At 40.2% G+C, this 15,150-nt stretch overlaps 1 pseudogene; it reads left to right on the top strand.

Annotated features, from left to right (window-relative positions):
* The first annotated feature begins 4,930 nt into the window (after positions 1-4,930).
* LOC109257556 (serine/threonine-protein kinase MARK2-like) lies at positions 4,931-14,863 on the top strand (annotated as a pseudogene).
* The last annotated feature ends 287 nt before the right edge of the window (positions 14,864-15,150 follow it).

Raw genomic sequence — 15,150 nt, 5'->3', positions numbered from 1 at the left:
TAGTTGGATGAATAACTAAATTGAAAGCTTTGATGAGGGAGGAAGCCTTCAGGAGGCACTAGAAGACCACTCTGAAGCTAATTCCAGGGTTTTGTTTTGCTGAAGGGGGGTCTATAAATTGAGGACACACACTGAGTAACTTGCATAATAAAGGAGTCTTCAAATACTATCTGGAGTAAGAGATGGGGAATGACAAGTCTGCTGGCAGAGGACAGAACAGGGATGAGATCTTCTTCATTAGCTATCTATTGCATGGTCTATGGTAGAAATCATCTTCCCTGTTTCTTCCTGAAATCCTCAGTAAAAAATGCATTTTTGTTTATGTGTCCTAGAACTGGGGGTTCACCAAAGACCCTAGAGAATAGAGAATAGCAGGAACACCAGCTTTCCTCAGGAAGTCTGCCACATCCAGATTCCAATTAAATTATCTAGAAAAAAAATTTTAAGTTTATTTATTTTTGAGAGACAGAGACAGAGCACAAGCAGGGGAGGGAGGGAGGGAGAGAGAGAGAGAGAGAGAGAGAGAGAGAATCCAAAGCAAATTCCAAGTTCTGAGCTGTCAGCACTGAGCCCAACGCGGGGTCAATCCTGATGGCAAGTCCTGACCTGAGCTGACGTTAGACGCCAAACTGACTGAGCCACCCAGGTGTTCCTTCAGCTACAATTATTTAAACACCTCAAGTTGCACAGGATCCAATGCATGGAGCCTTCTGCTTAAACAGGGTTATAGATTTGAGGATAGGATTTTTAAATAGCGGTGAAAAGGTCTGGGTTTTCAAAATACAGTGCTTTTACTGGTACTACACCAGACATTGTTTTGCATTCAAAACCAGTTCCCTACTTTTTAAAAATGAAGATCCTAATTCTCAAAGCCAGGAGAACATAGAAAATTTCCCATTTTCAGGAGAGATGTGACTTTCACTGGACAAGACTAGAGAATTCCACCAAGGTCACTTTTCCCAACAATGACAAGAATCAAAGAACCTGGCTCTCCACTGAGAGACAGACATAATCCATGGAGCCTGGGAGCCACATTTGAGCATAGAGCTTCATGAAGCTTATCTCCTCAAAGTAAATTCTATTTTCTTCTCTATCAGAAGGCTGCTTAGACACCATTGGATGGCACCATTGCTTACATTTTAAAATTCCAGACAGTCAAGGCAAGTCACGTTTCAAACCCAGCAACAGAAAGAATAGCAGAACATTCTCCAAAGAGCCTAGAACACATCATCCCACCAAGGTGTATTACCAAGACAGTTCAACTACAGAAGGTTCAAGGTAAGTAAAATATAATGTCTTAGAAAATAACCCAACTCATATAAAAGACACGATCTACAGATTCAATGAGCATTAGCAATCTCATTACAATTCCCATGTAATTTGACATCCTAAAGAGCTCTACTCTTGGTTCGAGATGGATTACCAGCAATTGCCACTCACTTCTGTTTAGGGGCTAATGGGGGAAGGCATACTGTTTTGTGGCTTTTGCTTTCCGCAAACATGCTTAAGCCTTGGTTAGTCAATTACCCCCATGACTCCTATATCCATTTACAGTAATTTCTATTAAGAAAAGTTCCACCTCTTGCACTAATGGGAGCTTTGATGATCAACTCAAGGTCCCTAGCTACTATGTTTAGCTACTATTCCTGCTTGAACTTGCAAGACCTGTTTCTGAATTATAGAAAAATGGATCTTTGAGAAGTATAATGATTCTGATTACTCCTCCTCTAACACCCATCTCACTAGCAGACAGAAATCAGCATGGGTGACAGCCAGGAAATCAACACTAAAAACAATTGTTATAGTTGTCATTGTCTGACATAACATACATGTGCCACACACAATGGAATTTTATCCAACAGAGCAATCCTGTATTAATTATATGTTAATACTCTTTCACTAATTTAAATAACTCTTTCCATATTGCTTTCCCAGAGTAAAACCAGACATGTCCACTGCTAATTGCATTACAATGAAAGATTCCATTATCACAATGAATTACATGTGCCACCTTTTTCCAGTGGCACATTCCCAGCTCATGACAGCCAGCAGAGCTACAGGAGAGAAGGAAAAACCAAAAACATAAATCATATATAAAATAGGAGGAAAAAGACAATAGAGAATTAAACCATAGTTTGATGCAATGACTATGAGTAGTGGTGGGGACCTGCCCCATTCAAGCCTGGCTTCTATAAAACTGAAAAGAAAAAGCCCCAAAGCAGTGATTTTAAGCAGAGTCATCTCCTTAGTGCTCAAAGTGTGGTCCACAGGATAGCAGCAATGGCATCACCTGAGGGCTTGAAATGCAGAATCTCAGGCCCTACTTAGACCTTCTGAATCAGAGTCTGCATTTTCATAAACATGCAGGTGATATGCATGTTTGAGAAGTACTGCCATTGTCAACAGTCACCAACATAGGATCAAATGTCCCCACTCCAACTCCATGACACCACATGAGCCCATCAGTACTTAGATATCTTCTAGAGATAAGGAAGGAGGGTAGAAAATACTGACTTGACTGACTATACCTAGAATAAACTAGTATTATGTTTCCGAACATCAAGCAGAATGAAGTCTCAAAAATGAGACCAATTTAAGCTATCAAAAACTAAACTGACTTTTTTTGCACAGCTAATTGTTAAATCCACACCTTTACTATTACCAGCTTTGAAGCATCAGTTCACTTTTTTTTTTAAATAGGTCGGTTATTTAGTCAGGTTCTTTGTAAAACAGTTCACATTTTGGTATCTTCCATGAAGACCTTCCCGATAGGCCCACCAGGCTGCATTATTCATTCAGTACACATCATCTTGCATTGTCAAGGGTTTTTTTTAATTTATACAGCTTATGTCCCCAATTAGACTGTTACCTCCTTGAATTCATTAATACTTGAATCCACTAATGCAACCCTGTTTTTAGACCACTGTATAGGCTTAGAATTGCTTTCACCACAAGTAGCAATGCATACCTAATAGTTGCTTGCAAAATTTCACAATTCAAGTCTCTTTCTGGAAGTTTCAGGACTGATACAGAGGTTTCACAATGTCACCTAGCACCCAGACACTCTCTACCTTTCTGCTCTTCAATCTTTACTTTTTACATTTGGGGTTCTTGCTTTAGCAATATGACTGCCTCAACTCCAAACATCATAGCTTCACACAACCACATTTAAGACAAGAAAAAAGCTAATCTCCTCGCCTATCTCATTTTACTCAGAAGCAAAATCCCTCCCAGAAGACTTCTTCTTACATCTCACTGGCCACAAGTTGGTCACATGGCCACCCCTAAATCTCTGGAGCAAATGGGGAATGCAATTACTAAACTAGGTTTAGACCCTGTACTCAGGGGAATGGTCTACATTCCCAGATCATATTGTAGCCTGAAAATTGGGGGGTGTATAAACTTAGGAAGAAATGAGGAACAGCTGCTACGTAAGCAGCCAATAGTGTCTGATGCAACCACTACGTTCAAGGCATCCTTCTAGTCACTGTTTAGAATACAAAAATGAGGATGCCTGGCTAGCTCAGTTGGTAGAGCATGTGACCCTTGATCTCAGGGTCATGAGTTCAAGCACCACATTGAGCATGGATCCTACTTAAAAAAATAAATAAAATAATAGAATACAAAAATGAATCAGGCAACTATAGGCCTAACTCAAAACATTGGTTGTTTATACTTCATAGACACTGAGTGCACTTAACAAGCACTGGGACCCATGCAAGGTTTGATCTCTGCCCTCCCAAAGTCCCCCCTTTCTCCATCCCCAAGCATATGCCTCAGAGTTAACCACTCTTCACAGTTTGATGTATATCTGTGTACAAATATTTTTATTAAATAATGTTTTTTATTTAATAAAATAAAAATAAAATTTTATTTAATAAAATTTAATGATATTTTCATTAAAATGTTATCATAGTCTTACCAAACACTTACTATATGTCAAGGTCTATTCTAGATGCTTGAAATAAAACAGTGAATGAGACACATTCTTCACAAGAGCATGCTTCTGTTCACATTAAAATCTGCTTTTTTCTCATGATCATCTTAAAGGTCTACTTTCTTTGTAATGGTTTTCTGTATCACATTCTATGCTTCTACCAAAACATATATAACTATTCCCTTTTTAACAGACATTATGGTTCTAATTTCCTACCATTGATGACATACAAGATCTTGATGAACTTTCTTTAAATGTCTGAACACAGACAGGAGTTTTTCTCTTGGATAGCTTCCTGAAGTAGCTTACTATAACATACTTTTTTCCTTTGTATCCTCAACACTAGGCACAGTATTTTACACACAATGGGTATTTCAACAACATTTACTGAATGACCAGTCTCCGCATCATCCCCACCCAATCAAGAACCCCTTGAACTTTCGACATGACTTTTTTTTTTAACATTTCAATAAGAAACTGAATTCTTGCATTTATAGTACAGAAATAAAAAATTTAAACCCTAATTCTGTTTTGTAGATTTAAGCTATAATTCACTCTAGTTATTAAAAGACCGCTTTTGGACTTTCCCAGCAACAACTTGGCATTTTTAATATGTTCTCATTATTAATAAAATTCTGTGTTTTAAGGAACACGTTTTCAAACTGGCTTTTGAAAGGGTCCCTAGAGAACTGCTGTGGATAGCTACTGACGTGAAGAAAACCCAACATTCACCATGTGAAATTATCATCTGCATATCCACAGGGCCCCTTCCCGGAGGCTGTCTGGGGACTAGAGCTCCACATTGCAATCGCACTGTGTGACAAACAGCAGGGAAGATGTCTTCTTCCACATCTCACCCATCTGATGGGGGTGCCAATAAGTGACAAATGAGCACAATTATTGCTTGTGTTGAATGGGATCGATGTGGGCTATCATCTATTAAAGTGTTTATTAAATGTGCACATTTCTTGTCATTTAATAACCAAGCAAACAATGTATTTGCGGATTGTGAACAGAACTTCAAAGGCATGCAGCACCAAATTTGGCACTCACCAACCAAATCTTAAAAGGGCATGTAAGGTAAGTCAGGGATGACTGTGAGGGAGCAAAAAATGTACTTCAGGGAATTTGTGATTTGTGAATTTGGAGGATGAGAGGAACATCTCCATATTTAAGAATGCAGAAACTAACAAGGACCATTTAGGCACAAAGAAGTTCATACATAAGGGGGAAAAAATGAACCTGCGAGTAGCTTAGTGCAACACTTTTCAAAAACTTTTGACTGAGACCCACAATAAGAAATATATTTGGGGCGGCTGGGTGGCTCAGTCGGTTGAGCGTCCAACTTCGGCTCAGGTCATGGTCTTGCAGTTGGTGAGTTTGAGCCCCGCATCGGGCTCTGTGCTAACAAACAGCTCAGAGCCTAGAGCCTGCTTCAGATTCTGTATCTCTCTCTCTCTCTCTACCACCCCCCCCCCATGCTCTGCCTCTCTCTATCTCTCGAAAATAAATAAACGTTAAAAAATATTGTTTAAAAAAAAAGAAATATATTTTACATCATGGCAGGGCAGACACACCCATACATGCCACACACATGTAACTGAAATGAGAGTTTCACAAAGTAATACTCTTACTACATAACATTTTCCATTCTATTCCATTCTATTTCAGTTTCTGATGACCCACTAAATTGATTTCAGAACTCACTGATTAGTGGTTTTTATCGCTGATGGTCAGCAGGTATCCACTGCAATTTTTTTAAAATCATCTTTATGAAAGACAGGAAACTCAGGCACATAATCATCACATACTGACAGTTTTAGAGTCACCAAGACCTGGGTTTTAATCCCAGCTCTATCACTAGTATATAACTTAGAAAAAGTGCTTAAATTTTATAAACTTTAGTCTCTCCATCTGTAAAATGGAGAAATAACAGTATTAATCATATAATGTACTCTTAAATGACAGCTACTATCACCAATATCAGGAGGGGGATGACCATGGGGATTTACTTGCCCAAAAGATGGAAAAATTCATCAACAGATGAATAGACAAACACAACAGAATATTATTCATCCATAAAAAAGGAATAAAGTACTGATACATGCTATAACATGGATGAACCTCCAAACCATCCTAACCAAAAAAGCCAGACACAAAAGTCACATACAAATTTTCCTTGCTATGAAATAGCCAAAATAAAGAAAACCATAGAAACAGAACACAGAATGGTGGTTGCTCGGGACTAAGAGGTGGGGAGAGAGAGAGAGAATATGTTTAATGGGTAAAAGGTTTTACTTTGGGGTGATGAAAATGTTTTGGAAATCAAATGGTGGTTGAACAACATTTTGAATATACTTAATACCACTGAACTGTTCGTTTTATCTTTTTTTAATTTTTAATTTTTTAATTTATATCCAAGTTAGTTAGCATATAGTGCATTAATGACTTCAGAGGTAGATTCCAGTGATTCATCTCCTATGTATAACACCCAGTGCTCATCCCAATAAGTGTCTTCCTTAATGCCCCTTCCCCATTTATCCCATCCCCCCACCCACCTCCCCTCCAGCAACCCTCAGTTTTGAACTGTTCATTTTAAAATGGTTAATTTTCTGATATGTGACTTTCACCTCAATAAAATATTTTTCTTAAACGAGCAGGCATAGTACATAAAAAGAAACCCAATAATTATTAGTAAGTTTTATTATCTTACCAATAAGTTATTTTTAGCCCCTCAACAAAATATAAAATCACTATGACATCATTAATAGATGTTTATTGATATAATTAATGTTTGCTAGACTTTCATCTAAATTTTCCTTGTTACAACCCACATACATACTGTATAAGACTCTGAAAACTGAAGAGTTTGGGGAAGGAGCTTGGTCAGCTGCTTTCTGTCTTTCTAAATTGACATTTTCTATGGTGACCCCACTGACCAGCTTCACTCTCCCACCCTCAGGAAACTTTCTAGGGAGGTCAGGTTCTAAAGCCACAGACAAATGCATGCAGGTGGGAAGGGACTGTCTTGGCCTTGGTACTTAATACCTACAGGCCTCAACCACCTCATATATAAAATGGAGAAAATAACAGGCCCCCCCCTCCTCCCCTCCCCCCCACAACCACTCCTGAGGTTGTAATGCACAAATGAGGTAATGCGGGTGAGAACTGCACTAAGAACACATGCTGGCCCCTTGCACATGTTCAATAATGGCAGCTACGTTCACTGTTATTTTTTTCTTTTTCAAGTGCAAGCTATATTGTGTGAAAAGAGATCTAGTGAATCCTGTGGTGAATTCTGTAAGGGATTTTAAGTGAATTCTTACATAAAATAATACGTCAGCAATTAGAGCAGTCCACAAGTGGTCCAAAGTGCTTTGCAAAACAGAGTTCCCATTTCATAGGCATGTGTTAAGTAAAAGCTGTGTTCATCTGTCAGGGATGCCACAGGATATTTGCTATCATCTGAACATAGGCAGTTAACACCTACCTCACAGGATTATTTTAAAGAATAAGAAAATCACAAAGGAAAAAGGCATGGCCCAGTGTGACACAGCGAGGTGTTGGGGGGGGGGGGGGAGGGGGAAGGGTTATTACTATTGTAATTACCTCTGTCACCAAGTCATTATTAGAGAAGATTCTAGCCCAGAGTAGATCAACCAGAAGACTCCCTTCCAACTCTTGGTAGCACACTTTATAGGAAGACTCATTGTTGAGTGTATTTTCCTGTTTACTCAATAAGAATATCTGCCTCGTTAATATTTCAGAAAGAAATACAGTCCAGGGGTCCTAAGGGCTGAGATTTTTGAGGACTCATAAAAATGTTTACCCTGAGATATTCCTGGAAGCATTGTTTATAAAATGTTAAGACTGAGAAATAACTAAAGCACACAAAGTTAGAGAACTGGATACAAACAATGGTGCATGATTAAGAGCGCAGGCTCTGGAGTCAGCCAGGCAGGTTTAAAGCTCCACTCAGCCTTTGGCAAGTTAACCTCCTCCCCCACCCCCCGCCCCCGCCCCATGCTTTCCTCTGATTCATACAGTAGTTGTGAGAATTAAAGTAAGTAAAGCATTTAGCACAGTGCCTGACGCAAGCCTCCAGTGATGATGATGATGACAATGATGGTGATGATGGTGGTGATGATGCCATCACCATGACAAATAATGCTGTAGGTCTATTTTTTCCTGCTTCATAAATAAATTAATATGTGTGGCTAAGTTTTTACACTAGGTCATGCAATAGAGAAATCATAATACCTTAATCCAGTGATGGGTTATTGTCTCCTTTATATCTTTCTTTAGTGTCTGCAGTTTTCTTTTACAGTGACTTTAGAATCTAATAAAAACAAAATATTTTCTATTTTAGCAAAATAAAAAAGGAAGAAAGGAAAGAGAAGGTGGAGGAGGGAAGGAGGAAGGAAGGAAGAGAAGGAGGTGAAGATTTGCTCTATAGGGCTAATTCCAGTTTCCCCTACAGCTGAACTCAGTGCCTTCCCTGGACCATTATAACTGGTATTATTTGAAGACTTGAGGATTTTTCCCCCTGAAAAGTGAAAAATTCTTTTGTAGTGCAAATGGTCTTTCTCTGGTATATCTGTCCTACAATTTGGAGATTGGAAGTTTCTTAAAGGCAGGGCAAACATGAGTGCCCATCCAGATAATGGTAATCTTTCTTCTTTTCTGAACCTAAATTTTGATCATTTTCAAACATTCAAAAGTTAAAAGAATAGTATGAACACCTCTGTAGCCACCACTTAATTTCAGTACTGATTAGCATTTTGCTGTGTTTGCTTTCTTTTCTTTCTCTAACACACACAGGTGTGTTATCTAGGTTATCCCCTAGATAACCACAATAGTTTTGGCTAATGGCAATTAGGTTCTCATGTCAGTAAAGATTGCCATGTAGCTATTTATTCATTCCACAAATATTTATTGAGAACTTACTATCATCCAGTGAGCTAGAGTGATGAGCAAATAAATACGATCCTGCTCATAGAGAGACTGACATTTTAAAAAATCACACTGATCACTATACAGTATATAATAACAAATGTGGTGAGGGTCATAAAGTGCCCCAGTGTATTTACTTCAAACTCACCCTTGATTACCTACTACTGTTTTGATGATAACAATGGCCAGTACTGATTGCAATAATTAGGAGATTTCCAGCTGCAAGTGACAAAAACCCTACTGAAACTAGCTTAAGGGTAAAAAGGAAATTTATTGGCTCACTGTAAGCACACCCAGAAGCAGGAGATGAAATGATAACTCCCTTTGAATTTCCAGACCCCCACCTTCTTCCTCAGTGTTGATTTAATCCTCAGGCAGCCTCTCTTCCATGTGGCCAAAGGAATGGCTACTGGCAATCCGGATATACAGGACCTATAAAATTCTAGATCCAGGAGTGTGAGCCTTCTCTCCCAGGGTCCCTGTACCAACTCCTAGAGAAGACCTGATTTGCCCAGTTTCGGTCATGTGCTCTTTCCGGACCAATCCCTGAGGCCAAAGGAATGGTGAGCTCCCATTGGTCAGGCCATGTCCTGCACCCACTCCTTGTACTTGGGCTACATGCAGGATTGATGCCATCCATACTCTAAAGAAAGGTTCTTGTACCAAAATAAGAGGTATTGGATGGTCAAAGTCACCCAGCCACCCCATGGCAGTGTCTGACATTGTGCCTCTCCGCAGGTCCTGGAGGTCTTCAAAATACTGTGCAGTGCACACTCCAAGCCCAATACCAGCAGGTGGGGATAGGAAGCAAAGGCTTCCAGTTTCTAGCCTGATCTGTGTCTTAACAGGCCGAGTCCACCAGAGGTCAGGGCAGAGCGCAAAGCAGGAATCATCCTGAGGCTGGCTCTTCAACGCTGCTCAAATCAGCAACTCACGCCAGAGATCCCGGGGCACGAGCAGACTGCAGCAGCCAGAAAGAAAACTCAGGCTGGAGCAAAGCGGCCACGTTTCCTTAAGAACTGCCTTCCTAAGATACAGGTCTAGACTTCAAAGCAGGGCAGACAGAATCAGGGAAGTAATTTTTAAAACACTGTATTTTGGAACTGCGCATGTTCTGCTGAAGAAACAGAAATGTCAGGGCCTCAGAATCATGCAGAGTGAGATACCAAATGTACCGACGTGGAATTGGCCACAAAAACTGGATTCTCTTCTCTGCCCCTACCTGCCTCTCTAGACTCACCTTCAATCACCCTTCTGCCTGCCTGTTCACAGTCAGCCACACTGATGGCCTTTCTGCAACTTAATCATGCCAAGCTGATTCCCACCACAGAGCCTTTGGAAAATCCTTTTCCTAGATCTTCCTTATTGAACTCCTTCTTGGTCCAGTAGTCTCTTAGGAAATGTTAGTACCGCACCTAAAATAGTGCCCCACCTAATAGCACTAACACATCACCCTGTTTATTCCTTTCATATCATTATCATCTCTCAACTTACCTGTTAATTTGTTCTTTTGTTTCTCCCACCCCACAAAAAAAAGCACAACAGACTCAGGGACTTTATTTTGCAGTTTACCACAGCACCTAGTATAGTGCCTCCTCAGACCACGTGGGCTCGGAAATATAATGAACAAACAAATGAATGAGTCCCAGTTTCCCACACATAAAATGAGATGGATAGATTATATAATACTAACAATGGTAAAATACATTGAACATGTACTGCGTGTTGGGCACAATGCTAAGGGCTGTGGGTAGCACTGTAGATAACTGCCTTTGTATTTTTTCAGCCCTGACAAGATATCAAATATTCTTAGGACCTCAAATATCTAAGATGTTTTTGATGCCCAAATTCCTCACTTAGCCATTTATTCCTTTGGTTTTGTTCAGAACCTTTCAAAATACTTTTTTGTTACAGAAACATTTGTTGAAGTGAAATTTTACCTAGAAGTCCTATAGAAAAACCTGGGAGGGGGTGGGGGGAAAGTATGTGTATTACACCATTAAAAACACCTCCAACAAATTTCAAGAACAGGAATCAAAGACTGTCATCTCGGACCACAGGTAATTGGGTTAGAAATTTACAATAGATGAGACATTTCTCTTTGTAGAAGTATTCCAGCTAATAATTGAACAGATAATAGAGTATTTTGCTACCTGTCATGATATAATGGATCTAGGCAATAAGAATAGAAGCCAGTTAACATGACAAAGAGACCATCAGACGCCATGTACCTGCTGATAAAAGAACACAGCACCCATGAAGGAGTCTCACCAAAAAGATCACGTAAAATCTGATTAAACCTCAAGACTGAGCTATCAATATACAGGAAATACAGAGGAACATGTTAATCTACACCACAGGAATACAATCAGCAAATCCAAACAGAAGGACACTAGAAAACTGAATTCCTCCAAAATAAATTATGAGAGAAAGGAGATGTAGCAAAAACTGATTAAAAGACGCTTAAGACACATACCAACCAATCACAATATGTGGACCTGTTTTGGGTCCCGATTCAAGTGTACAATCTGAAAAACAAAAGATTTCAAAATATATGGGAAAAATGTTAACACTGAATAGATGATATTGAGGAATCATCATTCTTATAATGGTATTTTAGCTATATTTTACAAACTGAAATATGAATAGAATGAAGAAAGTTAACAAAAAGAGAAATTAAAAATCCCCACCCATTTGGGCATTTAAAAATACTCTTAGCCTAAAAAAATTATTACAGTTTTTCAAACTAGAAATGAAAAAGCCACTGAAGCATCATACAGTTTTCCAATTCTAATAATATCAATAAATATAATGTACATGAACAAAAAGCTATTGGGAGTTCTCAGCAATTCTTTTTTAAGACAAATAGATTTGTAAGACCAAAAAAAATGAGAAAAAACACTGTGGATGATCACCAGCCAAGATTGGTCCGTTTCTTGCTGTGACCTCACAGCAACCATTATTATAGAATTCCAAGCACCTATATAAGCCCCTGGTTGGGCTGAGATTTGCTGTGCTTCTAGTTCAGGAAGCTGGTTTTCAATGACCTGAAGGACATTTGACTAAAGTTAGCTTGTTTTCTCCTTGACATTGTGGGTTTTTGTATATTTTGTTTGTTACTTTTTTTCCCTCACTTTCCCATTTTCTTTATCTTTTCTCACTTTCTATTTTTCTGACTTTTCTTTTTTACTTTTACTTTTTTTCTTCTTTTTTCTTTCATTTTTAAAAGTTATTCTTTTTTCTCACATCTTTTTTTTCGCATTTTTTTAGTATGTTTTTAGTTCATTTTTAGTCTGCCATTGTGTTTTGATTCCATCATAAAGATCGGTTCATCAGGTGGTCTTTGGAAGTGATTTTTTTTTTGAGGTGACCTGGCCAAGCTTCTCACCAGCTTATCCCGAGCTTAAATTCCCAAGCTTGCTTTCAAGCCCAGCTGTTAATCCAACATCTCTGCTTAGGAGAACCATGTTGACAACAACCAACTCTTCAAGACCATCAGCAAGTGTACCTTTGTCGTGGTGAACTTGGCCTGACACATCCTGACTAGGAAAAGGTAGCCATAAAGATCACTGATAAGATCATCAGAATTCCTCCACCCTCCAGAGACTATCCCGAAAAGTAAAAATCATGAAGGCTTTCAATCATCCCAACATAGTGAGATTATGTGAAGTGATGGAGACTAGGGACAAGCAGCCTTGTCATAGAGTATACTAGTGGAGATGAGTACCTAGTGGCTCATGAAAGTATGCAAGAAAAAGAGATCAAAGTCAAATTCTGCCAAACAGTGTTTGCTATACAGAACTAGCACCACAAGTTTATTGTACATAGAGACTTAAACAAAGAAAACTAGCTCTTGGATGCTGACATGAACATCAAGATTGTAGACTTTGGTTTCAGCAACTAATTCACCTTGTCAACAAGTTAGATAACTTTTGGAACAGTCCCTCTTTATGCTTCCCTGGAACTCTTGCAGGGTCCAAAGTATGAGGGACCTGCCATGGCTATGTGGAGCCTGGCAATCATTCTCTATACATTGGTCAGTGGATCCCTGCCTTTGATGGACAGAACTTTAAGGAGCTGCAGGAAGAAGTGAGCAGAATATACCATCTTCCTTTTGACTTGTGCATGGAATGTGAAAACCTGCTCAAGAAATTTCTCATTCTCAATGTCCTAGCAAGAGAAGCACTTTAAAGTAAATGACGAAGGATCCATGGATGAATATGGGTCATAAAGATGAGGAACTAAAGCCTTATGGAGAATCAGTCTCTTGAGTACAAAGACCTCACAGACTGAGCTGATTGTGTCCATGGATTACTCCGTGAGAATATCCAGGACTCATTGACAGGCCAGAGGTACAAAGAAGTGATAACCAGCTATCTGCTTCTGGGATACCAGAGATCCAAGCTGCAGGTCTACACCCTCACCCTGAAGTCCCAGCCTTCAGCAGATCTGACCAACAGCAGCACTCCCTCCCCATCCTATGACGTACAGCACTGGGTCTCTACCAATCCCAAGCACTGAGTTTCAGTGAACCTGTCATTCCTATCTTTAATTGCTGTATTAGTCAACTAGGATGACCATAACAAAATGCCACAGACCGGGTGCCTTAAACAACAGAAATTTATTTTCTCACAGTTCTGAAGGCTCCAAGTTCAAGATCAAGATGCTGTGAGGGTTGGTTTCTAAGTGAGAGGTATCTTCCTGGCCTCCTCTCTATGTCCACACATGGCCTTTCCTCTGCACCTGTGTAACTCTAGGGTCTCTTCTTCATATGAGGACACCAGTCATATTAAATTAGGGCCCCAGCCTTATGACCTAATGTAACTTTTATCACCTCTTTAAAGGCCTTATGTCTAAATAACATTGGGGGTTGAGCTTCGTTACATGCCTTGTGGGGGAAGGGAGGCCACACAATTCAAATCACAACAATTGCTCCTCTAGGAATACTCAGAGGAGCAAGGCAGATTTTGAGAGGATCAGGAGACAAGGCAGAACACAAGCAGCAAAACTATCATGCCTACCAGCCCCCTATACTGCCTAGAGAGGAAGGAGACCACCCCTCACCCCTCAGCAAACAGCAATCTGTCTACCAGCACAAACAAGAGCAGGAATTCCCCACTTCGGGGAAGAGCCAGCCTTGGCCAGACCTCTACGCAGAAAGGTAAAGATAACCTAATGATGCCAAGGCCCCAGCACCTCTGGGGCTTCTGTTTCCCCTACAGTCTCCCTGGCCTTTTCTTGCCAATGCCAAGCATCCAAGACAGCCTGGGTGTAACTCAACCAGGCCTCTGGGCCTCACCCTATGTTGGGTTACTGTAAAGCGCTACAGCCCAGCACAGCCCTCCAGTGTGTCCCTGTGGCCTCCCCTTCATCCCACTGCATCAACAGCAGTGCTAGAACCTCAGATAATACCTATTTCCCCCAGGTTGAATCCAAACTAAACTCCATACACACTGGGTGGCTCCAGCAGGCATGGAACTAGCAGATTTTGCCCCAGTGTGCCCCCAGCCTCTCCCTCTTGTAACAGCCACACCCAGCAGTGGGCCACTGGAGGCTTCTTCAGCAGGTGCTCCTTCAAGGGTATATGGAGGCCTCTTTGTTTCTGATTTGCTGGAATGAACCTAAAAGCAAAAATCAAGTGGAGATGCTCAAACCTGGAGAGGTCAAGCCACACTCATTGCACTTTATGGGGAATATGACTATCACAAGCTCCATAGAGCCCAACAAGATGATGCGAGAATTCAGCAAGGTGCCTGACACAAATAGCTGCCCGTACAAACTGAACAAGAAACGGTGCTGTGCATGTGCGGCACCCCAGGGCCAAGAAGACTTCCTGCGGTGGTAGGTGGAGGTGTGCAGACTCCCACGGTGGTCTCCCAACAGGGTTCATTTAAATGCATACCCAGCATCTCCATGCCCCACAAAAGCAAAATAACCAAAGCAGTTAAGCTTTACAGGCTGCCAGATTTTTAGGGCAGTTTAAACTACTCTATATGATACTATAATGATGGATACATGTCACTACACATTTGTCCAGACTCACAGAATGTCCAACACCAAGAGGGAATCCTAATGTAAACTAAGGACCTTAGGTGAAATGATATGTCAATGTAGGTTTACCAGTTGTAACAAATGTACCACTCTGGTGGAAGATGTTAATAAGTGGAGGAGGCTGTGCAAGAGTAGGAGTAATATATGGGAAATCTCTGTACCTTCCTCTCAATTTTTCTGTGAACCTAAAATTGCTCTTATAAAAATCG

Source organism: Panthera pardus, unplaced genomic scaffold (assembly GCF_024362965.1).
Source record: "Panthera pardus isolate Hobbes unplaced genomic scaffold, ASM2436296v1 HiC_scaffold_2, whole genome shotgun sequence".
Classification (NCBI taxonomy): domain Eukaryota; kingdom Metazoa; phylum Chordata; class Mammalia; order Carnivora; family Felidae; genus Panthera; species Panthera pardus.
Note: the sequence above shows the minus strand (reverse complement) of the source record. Positions and strands in the feature narration are given on the sequence as shown.